At 34.6% G+C, this 15125-nt stretch overlaps 2 long non-coding RNA genes across 18 annotated transcripts in view; one reads left to right on the top strand and one right to left on the bottom strand.

Annotated features, from left to right (window-relative positions):
- The window catches only part of LOC140611963 (uncharacterized), a 157786-nt gene extending 145870 nt beyond the window's left edge, over nt 1-11916 (bottom strand). For all 17 annotated transcript variants that reach the window (XR_012013293.1, XR_012013294.1, XR_012013291.1 and 14 more), the window contains exons 1-2: nt 11787-11916; nt 10743-10839 (exon numbers count right to left, since the gene is read on the bottom strand). This is a non-coding gene — a long non-coding RNA (uncharacterized lncRNA). The remainder of the gene's footprint in view (nt 1-10742; nt 10840-11786) is intronic.
- Nucleotides 11917-11971: 55 nt separating this feature from the next.
- LOC140611964 (uncharacterized) lies at nt 11972-13562 on the top strand. The gene is made up of 2 exons (XR_012013302.1): nt 11972-12151; nt 13031-13562. It is a non-coding gene; the product is annotated as an uncharacterized lncRNA (long non-coding RNA).
- The last annotated feature ends 1563 nt before the right edge of the window (nt 13563-15125 follow it).

Genomic DNA, 15125 nt, shown 5'->3' with positions numbered 1-15125 from the left:
CAGAGCAACCAACTCTTAGTTTCAGCTCAGGTCATGATCTCAAGGTAGTGAAATTGAGCCCCATATTGGGCTCTGCAATGGGCATGGAGCCTGCTTGAGAGTCTCTCCCTCCGTACTCCCTCCCAGTTCCTCCATATGCATACTCTCTTTCTCTAAAATAAGTAAATAAATCTTTAAAAAATCTTCAATAGCTTTTCAATTTTTTTATTACCAAGACAAACATGTTTATCATTATCTAGAAGGTTCTACATGAACTGAACCCCACTTCTCCAGCCTACTCATCACTCCTCTACATTGAGCTGTTGAGATGATTTAAACAGAGTAGTGAAATAAATTTGTAATTTACTCATTGATATTTTTCATTCTAAAGGCACTCCCCTTTCCTCATTGTCTTGCTCACTTTACTTCCACCAACTTCCCATTTCTGTTCTCCAGTTTGTTTCTACTCATTTTTCAGCTCTTAGCTGAAATGTTGATTTCCTCAGGAAAACCTGTCCTGACTGTCACAATTTGGCTGGTAAAGCCCCTGCTTAATTGTATCTTTCATATTACTTTTCCTTTAGAATAATTGCCACAATTTAAAATTATATGATTTTAATGATTAGATTATTGTTTGTCTAGGTTTATGTTAACTAATGTGGTAGTCACTACTCATGTATCACTACAGAAACTTAGCTGACCTACAAATTTTTAAAATATAATTTCCTCAGTCATACTAGCCACATTTAAGTGCTCAATAGTGCTAAGGAAAAATCAGAGGAAGTAAATTGATTAGAAGATTTCGATCAGGATTGTTGCAATAGGGGAAGAGAAATCTCAGTATAGCGTAGGGCTCAATTCTGAATATAATATGAGCAAATGGAAATTTATAGCCAAGGATCAGGGTGGGGATTCGATGGAAAGAGGAAACAACTGACCTACCAGGGAATTCTGGCTACCTTGACCTAATAGGATTCTTACCTAAGACAAGCCAGAGGGATCAAATCTCACTTGCGGTTTGGTAGAGGATGAAGAACCCACTAAGATAATAAGGGCAATCAGATATGGAAGATGAGAGATTCTAGCTAAATGACTTGGTAGGATTCTTGCTAAAATTGAACAACACAGAGACAAACATAGAAGTCCAAAAGTCAAGGCCTATTTGAAACATTTGGGGGAGCCTAAGTAGAGTTTGGTCAAAGAGAGAATCTTTGTCCATAACTGAATATGGCTAGTTCCTACTCTATTGGACAGTGAAGTTAAAAAACATTTTCATCACAGCAGAAATTTCTATTGGATAGCAGAGATTTAGACTGTATGCTCTGTGAAAGTACACTTAATATCTTTTTGCTAAATACTAAAATCTGGTTCTTAGTAGCTGCCCAGTAAATATTGGTTGCTTATTATTGAAGGGAAATCTTCCCCAGGCTTCATTTCAAGGTGTTTTTTTTTTTTTTTTTAATTCTACCATTAAAGTGATTTAATTAAAATTCTTCTGATTGGGTGTGTTCACTTCCTATAAGATTAATGAATTTGCTCATATATTCATGTCATCATGGTTTAATAGAACTCACATTGATGGTCCCATCTTCAATTCAGTATTGTCCTATGGCTCACTGTTAAAATTTTCTTAAATCTGACTCTAGGTGCTAATGATTTAGTAACATCTCAGGATTAAGAACCTCTGTGGTTTAAGGGCAAACAATTCTCTTCAAGGGTTCTTAAATCACATCTGCCTCTCCTTTTAAATTGCAATATCACCTTTTTCTCGTGTAGATTGATTGTGGGCCAGTTGGCTTTCATCCATATCTTTAAATCAACCATGCACTGGTAAAGCTGGCAGGTTGCAGGAGGAATTAGAAACAAGGCCAATGAAGCTATTCTTAAGTCATTCTATTTATAACCTTGAGTCAGGATTCCTTTCAGTCTGTGACCTCTGCAGGAGGGACTGGAGGGACTGGCCTCAGCTAGAACTCTCATTTCTCTTGATTTTAATTCTACTTTCTCCACCATATCAAGAAGTTTCCAGTAAAACATTGAGAACTTAAAAAGAAAAAAAGAGAAAAGAAAGCTGAAAAGAAAGACAATTATTTGTAAGAGTGCTGGATCGAGATTCCTGACCACTATGAAATAAATTGAACTGTCAAAGAGGCTCTGGAGGGTTTATATCTGATCCACCACCTAAGGCTAAACACAGTTTGGCACCTTCCATGAATTGATGTCAGAGCCATGGTAAACAAACCTCAGACATTCTTTGGAATGCCACAGAAATTAAATAGTCAGGGTGTATAAGATGCCAATAATAATAATAAAAAAAAGATTAGCTTTAGCAAATACAACTTTACATATCAGTGCCATCAGAGGGGGTAAAAGTGCACAAAGGAACACCCAGAGCATCTGTTACTTCTCCATAAGACGGAAATTCTTTTGGACCAGGTATGAATAAGAGGTGTTTATTCCCAGCACATCCTAAATTACCCTCAAGTGATCCTTCCATTTTTGCCATAGGGCAAAACAACAAGAGGAACCAGAGGAAAAACAAGAGAGATTTAGGGAATACCTGGGCTACTCAAACCAAAAAGCCAGTGTACTGAATTAATAACTATTAATAGGTATTTTTGTATAACCTATTGGGAGGAAGAACTTCATACTTAAAATAATGGAGAACTTTGGACATCACAACACAGGAAATATACTACATTTTCCAACTAACACTGATTACCACAGTTTAAGAAACCTAGGGTCATAGTATAGATGAAATAGGTGTTAAGAGAGAATAAAAAGAGCAGAATATACATTATAAAATTTTTATTTCTGAGCCAAAGAGAGAAAATGGTTTGTTTTGTTTTGCTTGCTTATTTGTTTTGCTATATCCTTGGTTAAAAGGATTGAAAGTTAATACAAAAAGCTAGTTTATCTGATATTTGTGGATTGTTGTTTGTAATTACACATGGAATAAATATATAGTTTTTCTATACAGACGATATTCTTTAGTGTTAGTTCTTTCACCTTCATTGAGTTTATAAAGTCTAAATTAAAGAATGCTATTGGTTATTCTACAGTGTTCTATCATTCATTCCAAGTTACCTTTGTGAAGTCCAAATTAACAAATAGTTATGACAAAGTAAATTTTAAACGAGCGCTAAGTATTAAATATGCTAAATTTTGTATTTAGGCAAAGGTTGGGAAAAGAAAGAAGAGAGTGGACGGATGAAGCATGTTGTCAAAAGTCTACTACCATTCAACTAACCATCCCACTGACAACATGTTACTTTAAAAAGTGTATTTTTTTATTAATATTTTACATGAATCTACACAGCAGTAGATAACGTTAAGATGGGCCTTCACATCAGCCAGTAGCAGCCGTAAACTTTCATTCTGCAGTTAACTAAATAAATTCCTCACCCGTTCTCACTCTTCCTATCTAAGAAACAAAACTGTCCATTTTTGAGGGTCATTGTCAAGCCTTCAATAATGTGATAGACATAAAAGCACCTGTCACATTGTCGGTTCCTAATAGGCACCCACTAAATGAAAGTATTATGTCTAAGAAAATGAATTATATTTTCTTATTGGAAAATTATTATATAACATGAATATGACTTCTAATCAGATGAGTACTGAAAAATGTGTAGTTAACAGAGCTTCAAAAAAGACTTTAGAATTGGAGAAAATGTCTCCTGGGAACCATAGTCACCAGTCCTCCTCACATCCAATAAATTTGGTCAATGTCTGGATATCTCCAAAGCCATAGCCTAAATATGTGCTTCCTTAAAATTGATTTTACTCTAGTACTTATCTGGGTATTTAAAATTATAGATAAATATTTTAGTGGCATGGATATATCAAACACCAATAAAAATCAGTACAATGTTAAGGTTGAAGAGTATCTCCCAATTTTAGTGAAAACATTTCTGGACCGTTTACTTTTTTAAAGCCTGAAATCATTGATTCTGGCTAAAACCTATGCATTTAGGAAGGATTAAAAATAAACAAAGTAACAATTTTATATAGGATTATCTTCACTTGTTTTAAAAATTACTGAAAAGCAGGTATTTATTGGATTTGTAATTTTTCTGAATTACCCAACTTTGTATATGTAATCAGAGCAATGAAAATAATGTTCAGCAAAGAGTTGAGAATCTCAGAGCTACAAAGCAGATGAATTTTCATATATATGGCTAAATACTCTAAATATATACATATTCTAAATGCAGTTAGTCTTTGTCACTGCCTGGTATATTAGGTAAATCTGTATTAGAGAAGTTTCTGGTAAGAGGCTTAATTTGTCCCACCAGTTTAGAACCCAACGTTCATACATTATATACAAAATTAATTATGATGGACCTTATTCTTGCTGAAACAAACATAGTGTATATAGTATTTCCTGGCCAATGGTCCTGCTGGAAAAAAAATAATTTTGCATAAAGTGCTCACAAACATTGGTATGAAAAATGGCTCTTTAAGAACTTCCCTCTTACCAAGGCCTCAACTCAAATAGGACAAGGCTTTAGCAGAATAATCATTTGTGTTTTCTAAATGAAGCCACTTTGTGCCAGTTAAGTTTTTCTTATTTCTTCTTCTTTTCCTGGGAACTAATGAAGGCCAAATACATTTTGTGGATTAAAAAGAAACTTTGCTACTGGCTTGACACCCAGCTCACCAAGTGTTGGCTTCTAGCTCACTTTGTCAGTCATTGATATCACTTAGAAAATGAGAAAATGATCAATTGGAATGCTGACAAATCTACTGTGACACAATTCCAGTTTATCTCCCTTGATTATCTCCTTTTTCTTTTTTTATCTGTAAGATTGAAGATAATCTAAATCTATCTACTTATGGCTATCAGAGTTCACATTTTCACCTTTGCTTCCAATGTAATGCCATCCATCTATGGTTGTTTTATTTCCTTTCCTTTCTTTTCTTTCTTTCTTTCTTTCTTTCTTTCTTTCTTTCTTTCTTTCTTTCTTTCTTTCTTTCTTTCTTTTTTTTTCTTGGTTTCTTGGTCTCTAATTTGTAGAGCTAATTTTCTATTTCTCCAAGACTCCTACACCTAGCACTCTGTCATTTACTGCTGATGTGGAACCAAGTCAAAAATGCTTTCAAAATGAAGTATTTCATGAGAAATTGTGCAACATGTTACAGAAACATTTTTATATTTTATCAACGACTAATTATTTTTTATGGTTTCACATAAAGCCATAGATTTTTAAGGTGAACAGAGTAAGTATGCACTCTATTTTAAAGATGAACAGAGTAAACATAAGGTATAGAGGCTAGATTTTAAAATAAAAAGAATAATGATTTTATATTTTTATATTTGAGATGAATGAATAGTATAGCTAGAAAACATACTTTAAAGATTTTGGCATTTGTTCAACTTATAAAAAAATAATAGAAAGGCTTGACATTTAATCCATTTTTCTACACAGAGGAAAAACATCATATCACTTATTTTTTAATGCCACCATGTAAGAGGTTTCCATATGTTAATTGCTCATCCAAATTCAGAAACATAAGATTACACTCTTAAAAATGAGGTCTTACTAAATATTTCATCTAAACACAATTTAATACTATAAAAATTAAAATAATTTTGAATTGAACTGATTTATTGTTAAGTGTGACAAAATGTTTGATGTGGAAGGCAGGATCCAGACGAGACAATGAAGACTATCACTCAGGGCCTACACAATAATAGAATACTTAATCTATTTTTTACCCTTGAAACATTAATTGGAACCAAAGGCCCTAAAAAGTTAGTAAGATAAACAAAACTGTGAGACAGGAGCACCTGGTTGGCTCAGTGGTTGAGTCTCTGCCTTTGGCTCAAGGCATGACCCTGCAGTCCTGGGATCGAGTCCCACATCAGGCTCCCTGCATGGAGCCTGCTTCTCCCTCTGCCTGTATCCCTGCCTCTCTCTCTCTCTCTCTGTCTCTCATGAATAATTAAATAAAATTTTAATTCAGATTAAATAAATCAATTCAGATATAAGATTGATATGATGTCAAAAAACAAAACAAAAATAGTGTGATCTTCCATTTTAACTTGTGTCTGGTTTATTATGACCTAAAACAACGTCCTCCAAATTCTGTTCCACAGACCACCCAAGAGTGCTATACATGAGAAAAACCTACCACATTTAAGTAAGTTTGGGTAATGCTGCATGTTATATCTCTGTTTTAGATATGCAGATTAACATATTGACATAAACATATTTAACTGTGTTGGGAATGATATTCCCTGCACACATTTGAACACAGAAGGCTTTTGGTAGAGTTTCTCACAGCATTTTATAAGAGTATCTTCTGAAGAATGCACATTGGGAAATGTTGGCTGGACCTAAAGCTTCACCTTTTAGAATGTAATTTATCACTAATTTTAATTCCAATAAAATATTATTTTCCATCTCTTATGTGTGCTGTATAACAATTGCCCAAGAAATTGTGTTTGTTTGAACAGGTGAAAATAGAAATAGAAATGGCAGAGCATAAAGTCATAGTTTATTCTTCCCTAAAAATTATATAGACATTTTCTTTTCTTCTTGCCTTTCCATAGAAATTCTCCATACGCTTTTTAAAATAATTGTTTATAATGTCACATTGATCGTATATTACAGAAAGATAAAGCAAGAATGTTGAGCCTGTATAGGTGATTTACTGCTTAAATAAAAAAGACTTACAACAAAGCTAATCTGAAATTTAAGTAATGCATAATTATTATTATTCTACAGGGTTCAGCATAAATTATAAGCAGTTAAACTAAATTGCTGATATTAAAATTGTGGTTATATTACATAATCACATATTTGAAGCTTTTCTTATCTATCATCTATAAAATATTGTTAATATATTTTCCTATTATTAAAATTTAACTATTTGCATTTATACATTTTCTCACATTTGTGGTAAGAAAGTAAAAAATACCTAACTAGTGATCAGAGTTACTAAGCATTCATTTTTATTTGCCTGAGATCCGCCATACTCAATGAGTGCTACAGGTATACCCTACTCTACTCTGTTCCTCACGAAAACTCTAGAGCTATAATTCACTTTAGGCTACTTTTCTCTCATGACAGTCCCTAACATCTATTTAGATGTTAAATAGATCTATTTAAATGTTAGGGACATTTAGAAGGTCCACACGTGGATAGGATATAGACATGGACCACTACATGGCATGGACCAATTCATTTTCTTTAATGGGAGAGTGAGAAATAAGATATAAGAGTGTATGCAAATGGAGGACTAATGGAAACAGTGACATGATCTCCCAATCTCCCTTCTCTTCTGTCACAAAGTTATCCCCCATAGGAAGAGAACAAAGGTTGAAAACAGCTTTTTTGAAAGGAGATTTGAATCATGAAAGGAGACTGTGAACCAAGGAAGTCTCTAAAAGCACCAATAGTTTCATAAAATGATGCAATACAGAGAAGGAGTAGGAAGGAATAATCACGTAGTGCCAATCTATGAAATATTAATATTATCAGTTCAAATGAAAGTGAATGAAATAGGTTCCTTTCACTTATGTTATTACTTCTTAGCTAATTTTAAATCTAGCGAATCTCTTAGAAACATGATCTAAACATCTTATTTCTGCACCATTATTTGAATAAAGATTCCAAGTCTTTAATATCGCTGGCTTGAAGACAAAATTGTTTCGTAGAAGCGTTTTAAGCAGGAGGGCTGTACGTCTCTTTCATGAAAAACATGATGCAGCAGAAAAGATCAAAGATTTATAGAAAAGTTCTTTTTCCTCTTTTTGAAAGCTGGTGCCCATGGCTTTCACTAATTGAAAATTTTCTTTACAAAAACAGGCCTGTAGGCAGTCTATTTGCAGCCACCAGCATTAACTGCACATCACTGTAACTTCCTGCTTTTAGAAACTCACTAAGAGATCAGTGGAACTGGATACTGACAATTTGAGGTGGACTTCACCAATTTGTAATGACATGGGTGTGCAGAAAAACAAGTAATTACCTAGTCATTATCTTTCATAGTTTCGAGTGATACAACTGACACTATCATTATCCATGAATAAGGATAAGAAAAAAAATCCGGTGGTCATTAACATTGAAAACACTTATGGTTCATTTTTTACTGAATCATTTCAATGTAATAACTTTCACAAATTAACCGTATATATGTGAGTGTGTGCGTGCATGTGTGTGGGTGTACAAAATCGTTGCTATTGACATTCCAATGCTAAACCCTAGAAAGTGTCCTTGTTATTAGATTTAATGTTTAATAATATTATGTCCAAATATTTTATCAATTGTAGTCCTCATGAGCCTGCCTAAGACACCAACAATAGAATAAAAGGACTGTTCTGTTTTGCTTATGCTCGGGGAAAAGATTTTGTTTTGTTTTTACTTTTATTATCTGGATTAGAGTTTTAGAATTTGTGAATGCTCAAGGTAAAAGAGAGTTACGTTTGTTATTTCAGATGTAAAATACATACAGATTTTAAGCCTGGTATTATTGATGTATTTCAAAACCTTCGAATTAAAACCATATAATAACCATTTCTTTGCTGATATAAGCAAATTGATCTTTTGTTGGCTTTAAATCCAAATTGTCCCTTTTCATTATAGTCAGGTGAATGAAATCTGAATTTCAGATCAAAGACTGGAGTTTGGCCTCCAGAAGAAAATTTTGTATAAGGGAGGGTGTCTTTTCACTTTCTTCAGTGGGCTTAAGTGAATTATAAACTTTGGTAAAAAGTCACTTTTTATTAGGTTTACCTTTAATTGAATGAGAATGTGCTCTTTCCTCATCTTTTCCTCTTTTTCTTCAGATCATATTACAAAGCTTATTTTTTAAATAAAAGTAATTGTTTTATTTAAAATAGTAGTGAATGTCAGTAAATTCAACTCAAAAAAAGTAATATTAAAAAGAAAAACAAAATTTTCACCACTCAAAAATAGCCATAGAAATGTTTTGGTGCAGTTCCTCCCAATCTGTTGTCTAGGAAGACGGAGGCATCTCTATTCTCCCTGTGACAGCTGGAAAAATTCTTTATACCATATGGAAGCACATGAGTCACTCCCCCCTCAAAACCCCCGCTGGGGGCCATTCACACTTGAAGTAAACTCCAGTATTCTCTCCTCATCCCACAAGGCCCTGACTGATTTAACTGTCTACTCACCCTCTGACCCCAGGACTCCTATAGGGAGGTAGAGGGTATCTATTGCTAGTCCCACAGACTACCTCATCGGGTCTTTACACCCTGACTCTCAATTCCCTATTTTGGCGTCATCTAAAAGGACAAAATTTCTCTAGTTTATCTGGGACCATCTTTGTTTTAAATCTGAAAGCTACACATTCCAGGAATACTCTCAGCTCTTGGCAAACAGGATGTTCCTAGAACAAGGATATTAATTACACTCTTAACATGCTAGTCATTTTAGACACACTAGCTTCTGAATAATAATTTCTCTTAAGCCCATTGCTTTTAAGTTGTGTTTCATTGGACACTTTATTGATGTCGTATATTCCCCACTGATTTGGAATGCTGTTTTTACAAACAAAATCAAAATGAGAAATTCATGACTGGTTTTTGGCTATATATGTAGTCTTATCTATTAACCCATAGGTCTATATTAGATACAAGACCATACTTTTTAAGTTACTGTGCCTTTATGATATGTTGCAAAATGTAGGGATAGAAATGTCCTTATTATTTTTATTTTCAATATGCTATTTGTATTCATTTATTTTTAAGATGAATTTCCAAATAATTTTGTCAAGTTATAAAAGTACCATATTAGAATATGTTTAAATCACATAGAATGTACAACTTAACTTGAAAAATGCCTATAGCTATAATATTGAAACTATCCACTCAGAAACATATCCATGCAATTTTTCAAACTATTCTTATTATTTTTAATAATGTGTTGAGGAATCTTTATAGGTTTAGAGCATTTTTTGCATTGAATTTGGTTTAAATTGATTTCCCATTGATCGTTTTGAAGTTGTTTTAATGGATAATTATGTTAAATGAGATATTTTATTTTCATTTTCAGAACATATATTTTTTCTTGTCTTATTTCTTTGACCAGAATTCCAGAATTTTGCCATTAAACAATGACTATATAGTCATCCCTATAATGTCTCTTTTTCTTAGCATAAGTACTTTAAAATAGACTAAATCATGTGCTCAGATTAAGACTAAATCATGTACTCAGACTATGGGAGTCCCCACTCAATGATGATATTTTTTTAAACTATCTGTCTCAAAAGGTATTCCTTTTTTTTGTGTATAATATTTTTATGTAAAAACTGCTTTTCTGCGATCAAGGCACACATTTAATCAGCACATTAAGAAATCTTATGCAGGTGGCATTCTTGCTGCCTTCCTGAATGTCTCTGTCAATTTAGGCTAAAAACCCTCCTAATGGGTCTAGCTGTCCATATCCCAGCTCAGTCACCTTCAAATTCTGCTTATTCTTCCTATGATTGCCTCTACCTATTACAACAGAGAATAGTGTTTCCTTCTTTAGGAAAAGCCTCTCTTTTATTGGTACCCTTTTCCTCACAGCTCCAATGAGTATCTACCTGTACGCTTGGATCCTAGAATGTCTGCTTTTGAATTTCATTTGCCCTTCTTCTAAGAGAAACAACTTCCTCCCAATAAATCTCTTGAATTTCTAATCCCATCTTAGTGTCTGTTCCCTAAAGAACCCAAACTAAATACAAGTGGTGCTGAGAATGTTCTAAGTAAAGACACTATAGTGGGGTTCTCCAATGGGCTCACTCACCACTTGGCTGGCAAAGAAGACATGCTTCTGAGTGTGTGTAGTAAATGGTAATAGTCCAATTGCTGAAAACTTGACCTAAGGTGACCTGGTAAGCAACCTAGGAGAGAGAAAAGTTATCCTAGGTGTGGTAATTCAGGTACTTGAAAGTTATGAGGAAACAATGCCTAGAAAGATAACATAGTTGGCTTCTTTCTACTAAGTTCTCTTGATGGCTGGCATAGGGGTAATAAGAAACTGAGCACTGTCAATAGCAGTTAAAGACTAAGTAGAAGAGCAGACACAGAAGATCTAATATTTAGAGATGCAGGACCCTAATGGTATTTAAATACTAAGCCAAAGTAGATCTGCTCTGCTAAAGTTGAGTCCATGGTTGGGAAAGCCTGGGAACACACAAAAAAAAAATGGAATAGGTACATCTAGTTGGCTACCCTAATGATGTTGACTTTTGAGATCTCCCAGGGAACTTAGAATTTGCAGAAATTGTCCATACTTCCCTACTACTAGTTAGCATTTACCACGCACTGGGAAAAGTCCTAAAGCCCCTCCACAGCAAGGCAAATGGTACTCCCCTGAGGAATTATTTCCACTTCTTCTTCTGGCTGCTGGACAAAAACTAGGGTTAAATCCCATCCCTGGGAAGTCCTAAGCCTCATAAGAGAGGAAAGAAACATACTACATTGAAAGAGTTGCAAAAATTAACTAGTACATTTTGACAGGAGCCAGAGGAATAACACTGGGACTGGATTTTGAGGATGTTTGATTAAAGGGACTATAGCTTACACCCTGGTGAAGCATGACTTCAATAATTTAGGGGTGGATAAATGGAGTCCTTTCTCAGGAAATGGGGATTTAATACCTTGGTAAGAACCTCAAATAATGGGGGAAGCTCTATGTTAGAGTAACATTTAAAAGTCTGGAAAAAGTGATAGCTAGTCATGAGTGAAATAGAAATGTCATCCTAAGCAATGGAAGAAGAAGGAGGAAAAAGTCTGAATGAAGTGGTCCTGTGGGAATACACATATTATATGAGGTCAGAAAACCAACCAGAGGACTCTATTCCACAGGAGGGCAGATCTTTAGCCAAGGCTGGCAGGAATGTGCTGGTGAGAGTGCCACCAGAATTTCATTGGTGGCTCTTTTCCACCAGCCAGGGCTGGAGATAGGAGAGGCAGTCATAGAGCTGGACTCATTAATATTCATAAGTTTGAGGAGATGTCATAATGAGAGAGGCCAGGTGACTCTGCTTAACTTTTAGGAGTCAAGAGACCACAACTACCATAACATTTAATAAGGTAGGAGGTACAGCCAATGGCTCAAGAAGCTGGAAGGTGTTTAATAGAGTATGGTGTTCCTAGGGCCAGAATTGCCAAGGGAGGCCAACATGCTTGTTGTCTAACATCTTTAACCAAGTAATTAGAGTGTGTTTTTATTAATTTTTTAAGGTTTATTTATTTATTCATGAGAGACACAGAAAGAGAGAGAGGCAGAGACACAGGCAGAGGGAGAAGCAGTTTCCTTGCAGGGAGCCTGACGTGGGACTCAATCCCGGGTCTCCAGGATCATGTCCTGGGCCAAAGGCAGCCCTAAACTGCTGGGTCACCTGGGCTGCCCTAACCAAGCAATTAGAAAAGGAGGAGTCTGAGGAGTGTGAAGGTGACCATCCTAATAAAAAGCCATGATCCCTGTTCAATTTCCAGATCTGCACCAATTTTCAGATCTAGAACCCCCTGACCTTAGTGGTAGTCTCCAGTAGAACTCCTACTGGAATGAAGATACAATGATGATTCCCCCCAGTTCTATGCCAAATGGTTCTAAAGCTGTTTATTCAGATGACTGTATACTAAGGAAAGAGAATAAATACCACACATTAGGAAGACTTAATAGTGTCTGAGTTGATAACAATACCCAGAGAAACAGATGTCATCATGGGCTTCCCTGTTTGAGTAGAGGCTTATGGAGGCCAAGTAATAAATGGATTCCTGACTAAAGTTCAGCTCACAATGGGCCCCAATGGTCTTTTCCCTGTTAAAATCAGAATTGATATAGTTGGCTATTCAAAAAAATAAAAAAAAATCTCATATTGGATTCTTTCCTGTGGGGAAGGCTAAGTGGAAACCTCTGAAATTGCCTCCCACTTCTGATCAAGATAGTAAATCAAAACCAATATTGTATCCCCAGGATAGAGGAGTAGGGAATGGCAGAGATTAGAACCAAACTAAAGACTGAAAAGATGCAGGGGTGGTGGTCCTATCACATTTCCACTTAATTTTCTATTCTTACTCCTGTAGAAACTAGAGAATAACTACAAACACCAGGTTCAACCGAGTAGGAATTCCCTACATCTACTGAGGGATGCGGTATCATTACTAGAGAAGATTAATAAAGCCTCAGGTTCCTGGCATGAGACCTTTTATCTGGTAAATGTATTCTTTTCAACCTCAATGAGAAAGGAGGATGAGAAACAGTTGGCATTCATATGACAAAAATATTCACGTACAGTTTTACCTCAGGGATAAATTAGTTCTCTTACCTCCTTCTTAGTGTAATCTGATGAGATTTGGACATCCGGGTTATCCCTTCAAATATCACACTGATCCATTACGTTAATGTCATCATGCTGATTGGACAAAGCAATAGCCATGTGACATAAAATAACGCAGAAAGATCCCATGTATCTTTCACCAAGTACCCCCAAAGACAACATCTTACAAACTATATACTGTCACAACCAGGATAAATACATTGGTTCAATCAACATACATTTTCTTTAAATGCCAATTGTTCCAAAACTAAAGATGAATAAAAGAAATGATGATCATTGCTGATTGTTCTGTAATTATTACTGAAACCAATTTTGTTACAGAGAGGAGGGAGTAGTATCCATCTGGGTATCAGAAATGCAAAGTATGCAATGTTCTGGCCTTTTAGACAGTTATAGAAACCCAAAAAGTAGGACATTATGCTAGTTAGTAAATCAAAAGGCATATTTACCACTTTTCTCTTTTCAAATCGAGTTAACAATTCTTAATTTCTCATGAAAATAGTTTCTTGAAGTTTATTCCCTTTGAGTGCTTTTCTTCTGACTTTTTGCTCAGTCGTGAGTATTCCATACCCAATGCATAGCATTCTATATTGGCAATGGAGACACTGAATTCTTTCTCTGACTCTTCATGTCTCTTTCACTCTACTTCTCTTTTGCCTTGAACAAGAAAGTGAAACCAATCAGTTCTTTAAATAAAACTTAAAGACATCTTGCCCCTTATGTACATCTAAGGAATCATATGAAGATTCAATTAATCTGATTCTTAACAATCTGAAAACAGATGGGCACTAAATAAAAACAGGATCTTGCTATATTGTCAATCACATCAATAGAACTTGAAGTTGTTGATTTGCTTCCCACTTTAAAAAAAAAAAAGGAATACAAATTAAAATGCAAATGAAATGACAAATGCAAGCCCATTTGTAAATGAAAATACTACCCATAGGAAAAAATGAAATAAGACAATGGTTCTATCATGGGGGAGGTAAGATATCAGTAAGTGCTGACTTTGGCTCCTTTGGTCCTCAAATGAATGATCAAGGTGATAGGACTTGAGCTCCTCAGTTGAAAACTATAACATATTTTTTTAAATGTTCCTCAGAAGAAATACAGCATAATAACAAGTATTATCATCTTGCACATTGGGTGAGCTATATGCAAATTAGTCAACAATTATGGTTGACTAAGAATTATATTTAACAATTGAATGTCATTTCATACATGAATTATCATAAGGCAATTGAAAAGTGGTATCATAAGGCAATTGAAAAGTAGTATTTAAGAAAATTGCATGTAGAGAGGTCAATTCTAAAGATGCAAATTTGAAGACAAAGTTACTTGTTGGACAGAAAGAGGGTCAAAATCTTTTGTATTACTAGGAGGGGGAGACTGAAGTTAATACATCATGGATATAGTTTGGGGTTACAGAGGAGAAATAAAAACATTAGAACTTCAACAATTTTTTTTCTGAAAACCTTATAAATCTCAAAAAACAACCCACCAAAACTCTAAAGAGTACAATTTCGATATTCAGTAGCATCTTGTTAAGTCTCTTTGCCAAATGATCTAGAGGTAATTTCAGATTTGTAATTTTTTATCTCTTCGCTTTTATGTCTAGACATATTATTACTTTCCTATCACCTTTAATGTCTTATATGTCTAATCAAACCATACTTTTGAAAAGAAATAGAAACATCTGTCATTTGGAACATTTGCCTAAAGCTCTCTACTTTTTATTAAGTAGAGTTTGGAGGTAGTATTTTATTTTTCTTCTGGATCTATTTTATAGAAGTATTTTATATTTCATAGAAATATTTTAATTATAAATCTTTCATGTTAAA

The sequence above is a fragment of the Canis lupus genome, chromosome 20 (assembly GCF_048164855.1).
Source record: "Canis lupus baileyi chromosome 20, mCanLup2.hap1, whole genome shotgun sequence".
Taxonomy (NCBI): domain Eukaryota; kingdom Metazoa; phylum Chordata; class Mammalia; order Carnivora; family Canidae; genus Canis; species Canis lupus.
This window is presented reverse-complemented; position numbering and strand designations above follow the sequence as displayed.